This window comes from Ipomoea nil, unplaced genomic scaffold, assembly GCF_001879475.1.
Source record: "Ipomoea nil cultivar Tokyo-kokei standard unplaced genomic scaffold, Asagao_1.1 scaffold2827, whole genome shotgun sequence".
NCBI lineage: Eukaryota > Viridiplantae > Streptophyta > Magnoliopsida > Solanales > Convolvulaceae > Ipomoea > Ipomoea nil.
Genome location: NW_017619255.1, coordinates 547136 through 557072, shown reverse-complemented (window position 1 = coordinate 557072; position 9937 = coordinate 547136). Strand labels below are relative to the sequence as shown.

General features: G+C 37.1%; 2 pseudogenes; one reads left to right on the top strand and one right to left on the bottom strand.

Annotated features, from left to right (window-relative positions):
• Positions 1–2917: 2917 nt before the first annotated feature.
• Positions 2918–4609, bottom strand: LOC109159388 (annotated as a pseudogene).
• Positions 4610–4996: 387 nt separating this feature from the next.
• On the top strand, positions 4997–7651 carry LOC109159367 (annotated as a pseudogene).
• The last annotated feature ends 2286 nt before the right edge of the window (positions 7652–9937 follow it).

The window sequence follows — 9937 nt, the reverse complement described above, 5'->3', positions numbered from 1 at the left end:
TTCTACACAGTTGTAGTATATGGATCTGTGGATCTGTCAAATCAGCATTATAGTAAGGTAAGACAGAATCCACGTGCTCGTCCCACAGTGTAATCGTGAGCCGACTCCCCCGGAGTGAAAACAACAATGAACATCATGACGCCTAAATTTATACTTAAACAAATCAAAAGGCCATCTAAACAAATACATACCAAGAATCTTCAATGACAAAATAAATCAACCTTTGAGGTTTGAATTAACTTGGATAACTTTTGGCTAAGTAATGGAAGCTACATGTCCAATCAAATATGTGAAAACCAAACAAAAGATTTTAAATTGTCATTATATTCATGATTGCACTATTAGAAATTTAGTATAACAAAAAGAAATGAGAACACATCCAGAACAAAATTTTAAGAAGAATTTACCAATTAGTCGATTGCTATCCACTCCCCCGGGAGCCTTCAAGGCTTCGACGATCCAAAATCCTTGAGTTTGAACATGTGTTTGGAAAAATCGGATTCATCTAGATCTGTAACGCTAATCAAAGTGTCGTGGTTCGCTTTCATAATGTACTTATGCGCGCACGACTTAAACCCCATGCAACACGTTTGCACAATGAAATTGTGAATATCATAGATTTCTCATTCCTTCAAAAGTTTGTTGAATTTTACGACAAACTCTTTGAGATTTGTAAATGGATGCAAGTTCCCCGAGGAAGATCATATCATTGCAGAATAGTGCATGTAAAGAGGAATTAGTGACCATGAAATTTAAAAACCAAGCCAGCAAGCATAATGCATTTTAAAATAAGCAATAACTACATATTGGCCTAAAAAAAAGTATAGTTGTTTGGTAGTCTAGCTGAGGCCGTATGCCACTTTATTATTGGCTTCCTTCTTACCAGTACATGATTTTTAATTCTAAATTATTATTAGAAGGTTTGTTGTTGGGATTGACTTTTTATAAGAATAGAAAGAGTTCCTTTTTTATCCTGTCTTGGCCTAAAATATTATCATGTAGATTTTCTTCTAGTTCTATTAGATAAGAAAACATAGAAAAAAGTCACTACAAATGTTTTATCAATTGAGAACAAATAGCGTTATAATCTCTGCAGTTATTCTAGGGGTGTCAATGCGGGCCGACCCGCCCCATCGTGATTTTTTTGGTGGGCTTTTGCGGGACAGCCCACGGGCTAGGACATACATAGCCCAAGCCCGCCCCATGCAGGCGCAAATTATGCCCTGGAAACGTGTTCACCATGAATGGTGAACACGGGTCCAAACGACGCCGTTTTTACGTTAAAAAAAAAAAATAATTCGCGGATATGGTGTTAACGGCGCGCGTTTGGTCAGATTATGAATTTTCTGTTATGAGATTATGAATGTACTGTAAATTCATAATCTCATAACAGAAAATTCATAATCTCAAAACAGAAAATTCATAATCTCATAACAGCAAATTCATAATTTCATAACAGAAAATTCATAATTTATAAATGTTGAAGAAGCTTGCGCTACAGAGGAGCAGTCATGGTTTCGGACGGGAATGTGTAGGCACAGGTCCAAAGTGAATGTGCAGGCAACAGTCATGGTTTCGGACGGGAATGTGTAGGCACGGGTCCAAAGTGAATGTGCAGGCATGGATTCATAATTTATGAATGTCTGAAATCATTACGCACCTCAAATTAAAGTGAAACCGCAAAATGTGAAAATGAAGAAGAAAAGTCACGCGATTAATTAAGAAAAAAAAAAAAAGATAACGATGCACTAACACCGTTAGGACCGTGTTCACCATGAATGGTGAACACGGTTCCATGGCATAACGATTGCCATGCAGGATTGTGGGCCCCGACGGGCCAACCATAAAATTAAAAAAAAAATTAAATAGTAAATACTCCTAATATTTAAAGTCAAATTTAAATAATAAGATAAAACTGACAGTCCATACTCCATATAGCAAGATAATCTATTCCAATTTCGAGACTATGAAACTATGAAAGCATGAAATAACAAAAACTACACAAGATATATTCTACTTTAATGAGTTTAAACTATCACAATTTTGAGATAAAAGTTGTTATCAAACAAAGGAATAGGCCTATTACTGAAAATGTTATGCCATTTCAGGCCTATTCTGCGAACCAAACGTGTCCTAATCTCTGCATACAATATAGAAACTGGAATGCTAGCTTCTTTAAGGCCTCAAGAAACACTACACTACTAGGAAAACAAATGATGAAAGATATATCATGATAGGGAGCTGGAGAAACAGAAGCCTTACTCTGATCTTTTCAACAGCAAATCCATTGTTCTTGAGAATTTCATTCAAAGGTAAAGCACCAAGTTCCATTGAATAACAAAAAATGCAATGGAAAATAGAAGATAACCAAACAATGAAAACATATAAAAAATCCAAGATATCCATTCATAATTAGTAAAAGAAACAGACTTAATAAAGGTTTCTATCCTGGGTTTCTCTTTGGATCTTTAAAATGCTATTGTACCTATCCAAAAATAAAATATAAAAGTCTTGATGTAAAATTGAGAAGTAGAGGAATATACCCATTCCAAGTGCATGTACCTCTGCAGACAAATAACCATTCACTACATGAGACTGATGAGAGAATATCCACACCCCACAGATCCAAGCTAGAGATTAAAAAATGATTAATAATAGTAGTAGTAGTAGTGAAGAAGAAAGTATTTCTTCAATAAACTTCTGTGAGCATACATGAACATATACATCTATTGACAGCATTCTTACAATTCCTATCGAAGACATTTTAAGTCCAAGGAGAAGATTTTATAGTTTAATAATTTATGAGTAATCCCATATACTTAGAGTGAAACTGAATTGTTCAAAATATATTAATTAAATTTGATTTGAAACATAGTTCAGGACATAAAACCAAAATGCAATGGTACAATGAATCCACTTAATGACACTGAAAAAACAGATAAAATATTCAATCTTATAACCCTTCCAAGCAGAAAAGGAAAAAAGTTAGATTAATAAGAAATGCAACAGTATAGAACTTCAGAGCATTTAATTATCAGACATCATAAGCATGTTTTTCTGCCTCACCATTGTTCTTTGAGCTCTATGTTTTGGATAAAATAGCATCTTGTATTTTCAGCCAAAAGACTAACTTAGTAAGCAACAACATGCACAAATCATCAAGCACCATATCTTAAACTACCCCTTAATTTTCTCATATTAAAACCACAGAATCCTAAAATCCTATCTTCAAAATTTCTATATTATTAATAAGCATCAACAAAACAAAAAACTATTTCATAAGAAATTCATAACAATATTGGACACAAAAATTTATAGTAACAAAATTGTTCAAATAAAATATTTAAAAATATAATTACTAATTGCATAAAATAAAAATATATTACTAGTAATGTTGCATGAAGAGGGTGAGTTTGTGGGGTAACATTGTCATCCTCTTTTCCACATCTTTATAGTCTTCTCAGCCTCACAAGTAATAAGCCTTGTACCAGTTACATCATAGGTGAGAGCATAGATGGCAGCTTCAGTTTTCAGTGACCCAGGTTGAACAACAGTTTGTGCTTGCTGGAAATTGTGGCCACTCCTCCAATCCCAGAACCACAAGCTTCCGTCATCACCTCCTGTAGCCATAACACCCTCGTCATTAACCGCCATTGCATTGATGATCGTTTTCTGGTGAGAAAGCATGTTGTGCAAGAATTCTCCTTTGGGGAGGTTGAATTTTTTAATGTTGTCAGCGGAGGCAGACGCAAAAGCATTATCCTCCTTTGGATGCAAAGCCATCGCCCTCACAGATTTCTTGTGGTGTGTGAGTGTTGCCATACACATAGCCTTACCGTATCTCAGGTCCCAGAATTTTATGGTTGAATCATGTGAAGCAGTAATGACCTGAGGATCCGTTAATCGAGTTAAAATAGAGCAGACGGTGTTGTCATGCCCAGACAAAGCATGTATTTGCATCTTGGTTCTTATGTCCCAGACCCGACAGACAGAATCACGACCGCCAGTGAGCAGGACATCAATGGTGGGATGAAGAGCTAAGCAATAGACGCCACTTAAATGTCCATGATAAGACCGAATCACCTTATTTTGTTCTACGTCCCAGCATTTTACTTGTTTATCATCACCCGCAGAGAACATGTAGGTATTCTTATTGCTAACAGCAAGACCTCTTATTCATTTGTTGAATATGGCCAGTAAGAGTGTGCTTTAGCGTTCCAGTTGCTAAATCCCAAATCTTGATTGTCCGATCAGCTGAGCCTGTACAAAACCATGCATTACTGTGGTCCACTGCAACAGACCGCACCCAACCCAAATGCCCACTTATCACCCTGTAATTCTTCCATTTACTTGCAGCAGTAGAAAGATTCCTGCTTTCTGATGAGAACCCATTTTGTGGACCTTGAAGAGCAAGGGCATTTGAAGGATGAGCAGAAGGCTTTGAATTAGAATGAGGTTGAGCGGCTGCTTTGCTTGCTATAGCTCCATACTCAAGATTTAGCTTATGACTTATTCGAATCTTCTTGCTTTCCGGATCGGAAGGGGGAGGGGAGAGAATATATCGAGAGCGCTTCAGAGATTGTGGTTCTACTGGTAATTCCGAATCCATCTTTGAAGAAGCCTAGCTTGCTTGCTTGCGCCCTGAATCGACGCGGGGTTTAGTCGTTTAGGTTTGGGTTTTTCTTAATGCCTATTAATGGTCTTTTATAGAAAGGAATTGTAGTAGTGTAGAAATAGGCAATAATAGAATTACTCAAAATAGGAATCTATATTATTAATTTCTTAACCAACAAGTTTCTTGGTTCACACGTTTCTTTATAAAAATAGAATATAGATATAGATTACATTCCTATTCCCAATAATGATATTAATCGCAGTTTCCATAGAATTAACATTCCTTTCTATATAAACCCGCCTGGGCACTGTTTTCCCAATAATTTTATTTATCCCAGATTCCATAGAATTACCGTTCCTTTCTAGTTTCTATATATAAACCCCACTGTTCTTCAGTGTCCATAGGCTTCTGCAAAGAGAGATGGATTCGAAATCTCTGAAGCGCGCTGCTCTCGATGTATTCTCTCCTCTCCACGAAAGCAAGAAGAAGAAGATAAGAATGGAAGAATTGTATCCATCGGAGAGTGACCTCCCTTATGAAGAAGAGCTCCTTAGGAACCCATTCGGGTTGAAATTGTGGTGGCGATACTTGGTGGCTCGAGCAGATGCCCCTTTCAAGAAGCGCCCTATCATCTACGAGCGTGCTCTCAAAGCTCTCCCCCGCAGCTACAAGCTCTGGCATGCCTATCTCAGGGAACGCCTCCAACTTGTCCGCAACCTCCCTGTCACCGACTCTCAATTCCAAACCCTAAGCAACACCTTCGAGCGAGCCCTTGTGACTATGCACAAGATGCCCCGCATTTGGATCATGTACTTGCAAACCTTAACAGACCAAAAGCTGCTGACCCGCACCCGCCGCACGTTTGACCGTGCATTGTGTGCACTGCCTGTCACTCAACACCATCGGATTTGGGCGCCCTATTTGTATTTTGTCAGTCAGAGTCAGATGGGGGTGGGGTTCCCAATTGAGACATCGCTCCGGGTTTACAGACGGTACTTGAAGTATGACCCCTCCCACATTGAGGACTTCATTGAGTTCTTGGTGAATTCAGAGTTATGGCAGGAAGCTGCAGAAAGGTTGGCTGGAGTATTGAATGATGATCAGTTCTATTCAATTAAGGGAAAGACGAAGCACCGGCTGTGGTTGGAGCTTTGTGATTTGTTGAGTCAGCATGCTACTGGGTTGAATGTGGATGCAATTATTAGGGGAGGGATTCACAAGTTCACGGACAAGGTTGGAAGGCTATGGACCTCCTTGGCAGATTATTACATCAGAAGAAAATTAGTTGAGAAGGCAAGGGACATTTTCGAGGAGGGAATGACCACAGTGGTGACTGTTAGAGATTTTAGTGTAATTTTTTATGCATATTCGCAGTTTGAGGAGAGTATGCTAGCTCTAAAGATGGAGGAGATGAGCGAGAGTGATGTGGAGGTAGAGGAGGAAGATGAGGAGGATGAAGATGATCGATTAAATGTGGCAAAATTAGAGAAAAACCTTAAGAATTTTTGGTTGAGTGATGATAAGGATGTTGATTTGAGATTAGCGAGGCTAGAGTATCTTATGGATAGGAGGCCGGAGCTTGCGAACAGTGTGCTTCTCAGGCAAAATCCACACAATGTAGAGCAATGGCATAGGAGGGTGAAGCTTTTTGAAGGGAATCCCACACGCCAAATACTCACTTATACCGAGGCAGTGAGGACAATAGACCCAATGAAGGCTGTAGGGAAGCCGTTGCATACACTGTGGGTTGCATTTGCAAAACTGTATGAGAAACATAAGGATGTTGCAAATGCTAGGGTGATATTTGATAAGGCAGTGCAGGTGAACTACAAGACTGTGGATCACCTTGCTGCTGTCTGGTGTGAATGGGCTAAGATGGAACTTAGGCACAAAAATTTTAAACATGCACTTCAACTCATGAGGTGTGCTACTGCAGAACCATCTGTTGAGGTCAAAAGGAGAGTCATTGCTGCTGATAGCAATGAACCAGTTCAGATGAGACTTCATAAATCCCTTAGGCTTTGGACGTTCTATGTGGATTTGGAGGAGAGTACATTAGAGTCTACTAAGGCAGTCTATGAGAGGATTTTGGATCTTAAGATTGCCACACCCCAAATCATTATTAATTATGCAATGCTTTTGGAGGATCATCAATTTTTTGAAGAAGCATTTAAAGTTTATGAGAGAGGCGTCAAGATTTTTAAATACCCACATGTCAAGGACATATGGACTACCTATCTTTCCAAGTTTGTCCAAAGATATGGGAAGTCAAAATTGGAACGAGCTAGAGAATTATTTGATCATGCTGTTGAAGTGGCCCCTGCTGATGTGGTCAAGCCATTGTTTTTGCAATATGCTAAACTAGAGGAAGACTATGGTCTTGCCAAGAGGGCAATGATGGTTTATGCTCTAGCTACCGTAGTTGTTCCAGCTAATGACAAATTAAGCATGTATGAGATTTACCTAGCTCGTGCATCTGAGATCTTTGGAGTTCCTAAAACTAGAGAAATATATGAGCGGGCAATTGATAATTCAGGACTTCCAGACAAGGATGTGAAAACCATGTGCCTAAAGTATGCTGAACTTGAGAAGAGTCTGGGAGAGATTGATCGTGCCCATGTACTATACAAATATGCATCTAACTGGGATAAATGGAATGAATTTGAGATGCAACATGGAAATGAGGACACTTTCCGTGAGATGCTCCGTGTAAAGAGAAGTGCATCTGCCAGCAGCTATAGTCAGACACACAACATTCTTCCCGAACTCGAGGAAGCCAAAGATGTGTTGAAACAGGCAGGAGTCGATGATGATCAAATGGCTGGCATAAAAAGGCAGTTGGAGCTCAATGTAAATGAAACAGCCACAAGAGATAAGAGTAGGGTAGTTGAATTTGTGAGTGTAGGTGTTGGTGCACAGAAGAGTACTGCAAACAACGATGACATCGAGCTCCCTGATTCTGAAGGAGAAGAAGATGATGAAGGGAAAGTTGAGATTGCACAAAAAGATATACCCGAAGCTGTGTTTGGAGGTTAGTCCGAAAGAGGGAAATATCTGAGATAGAAAAACAATGGTGGTGATGGTTCAGACAGTCATGTGGGTGCACTTGAGAGGATAAAGCGACGGAGACAAGCTTCCTAGACACTTCGGTTGTTTGACTTCATTTGTAACAATTTTGATCTTTTTACAGTTTGTGTATAAATGTGTTGGGTATGAACAAGTCCATAAAACCCACTAAACTCAAATTACATTATTCATATACTTATTTTTTATATATGTTCTTCAAAGGCTGGAAATTTTCATTGAAACCTACAATAATGATATAAATTAATCATCTAAACTTGACTGTTCTTGTATCTTTTTTAATCTTTTCATATACAAAATCAGCAAAAATGGATTTATATTTTGAATTGTTAAACCACAGTAGTAGTATGCAGTCAATTACCATATATTTTAGATGACTTTTATGTCATTTGGAACTGGATATCAGGAATTTAGATTGTTTTTGTTAGTTTAAGAGAATTTCTAATCTAGATTTTAAATACAGTATATAAATTTTTATTTGCCAATACTAGATTAATTAATATATAAAAAAAAAATTGTGAACTGCTAATGGGACCTAGGTAGTAATAACAACTTTAGCATACAATTGTCACGAACATCTATCTAAATCTAAAGTGTTGGTACTTTTCGTCATCCGATTTAGAAAATAGCTCATCTTAAACAAAAAATTGTGTTTTTCATTTCCTTTATACAGTTACTTATATTCCCTTTACTAATTTTTCTTGTCTTGTTAAATTGATAATATTCGTCCTTATGACTTGGTTGATATCATGTTAATGGCATTTGGTTGGAGAGAATTACAATTCCATTTTTACATAATTTCCGAAGGCAAGGAAATTCATTCGTTTGGTTGGAAGAAATTGCGGGTCATTCCATGGAATTGAAATTCCATCATTTCCAAGGAATTAGAATCCCATGCCCCCCTTGGTATTTCAATTCCATGGATTTTTGGAAGAAAAAAAAATAACTTTGAGACAAAATTACTCTTCTCTTTTTAACCTAAAATTGATGTTTGACATCTCTCTTTCGATTATAGTGTGTCTCTTCTTATATTCTCGACACAGAATGTCAATTAGTAGTCCAACCTCAATCAAGTATATTTTCTCAAAACTCTCTTATCTATTTTATTGCTTTTGTTATGCAATTTTAAGGTTTATTTACAGCGTGTTACATAAAATTTCAAAAGAAAAATTTGAATTTGGTCATTTATTATTATAATAATAATAATAATAATAATAATAATAATAATAATAATAATAATAATAAGAGTAAATGTCAGCCAAGGTTCTCCGAGTTTGGTGGTTTCGCCACCTTTAGTCCTAAACTTTCAAATAAACCCTCCGAGTTTTGAAATGGACTTGCCATAGTCCTTCCGTTAATATATTCCGTCTTAGCCATGAAAATTAAGGGCAAAATAGTATTTTTATTGCAACCCTAGCCAAAATAATTCATTTTCCTCATAAATTAGCCCTAATCCATTTCTTCATACCTTCTTCCTCCCATTTCTTCGGTCGCGACCGGTGCTATTTCGGAGGGTCCAACTCTTTCCCGGATGCAACAAAATGAATTGTTTTGGTTGTGATTGTAATAAAATGACTGTTTTGCCCTTAAATTTCACAGTTGAGACGAAATATCTTAACGAAAGAACTCCAACAGGTCAATTTCGAAATTCGGAGGCTCACGGAGGGTTAATTTGAAAGTTTAGGACTAAAAGTGACAAAACCACCAAACTCAGAGGACCTTGGCTGGTATTTACTCTAATAATAATAATAATAATAATAATAATAATAATAATAATAATAATAATAATAATAATAATAATAATAATAATAACAATAATAGTAATAATAATAATAATAGTCGACCATTTCAATAATTAACTTTCGGAGAAAATAGGGCATGTGATGACCGAAATGGTCCATTGACTATAGCAAAATTATCAATTTGGTCCCGAGTTAACGAATGTCTAACGGTTAGGACCATTTCGGATAAAAAAAAAAAAAAAAAAGGTATAGTCGAGGATGTAATTGGTCAATTTTAAAAATCGAGGACCAAAATAATAAAATTCTCATAATCGAGGGACCAAATCGGTAATTACCTCTACTTTTTTCTTTAGTAGAAATTATAGTTTTTCACATCTAAAACATACAACAACAATATTCTGTTTTAGCTTACTTTGGAAAAGCCAATACGGCATGTTTGGCTTGGGTTTGGAGAAGGATATTCGGGCTATCAAGGATGAGGGTGTGGATGGGTACA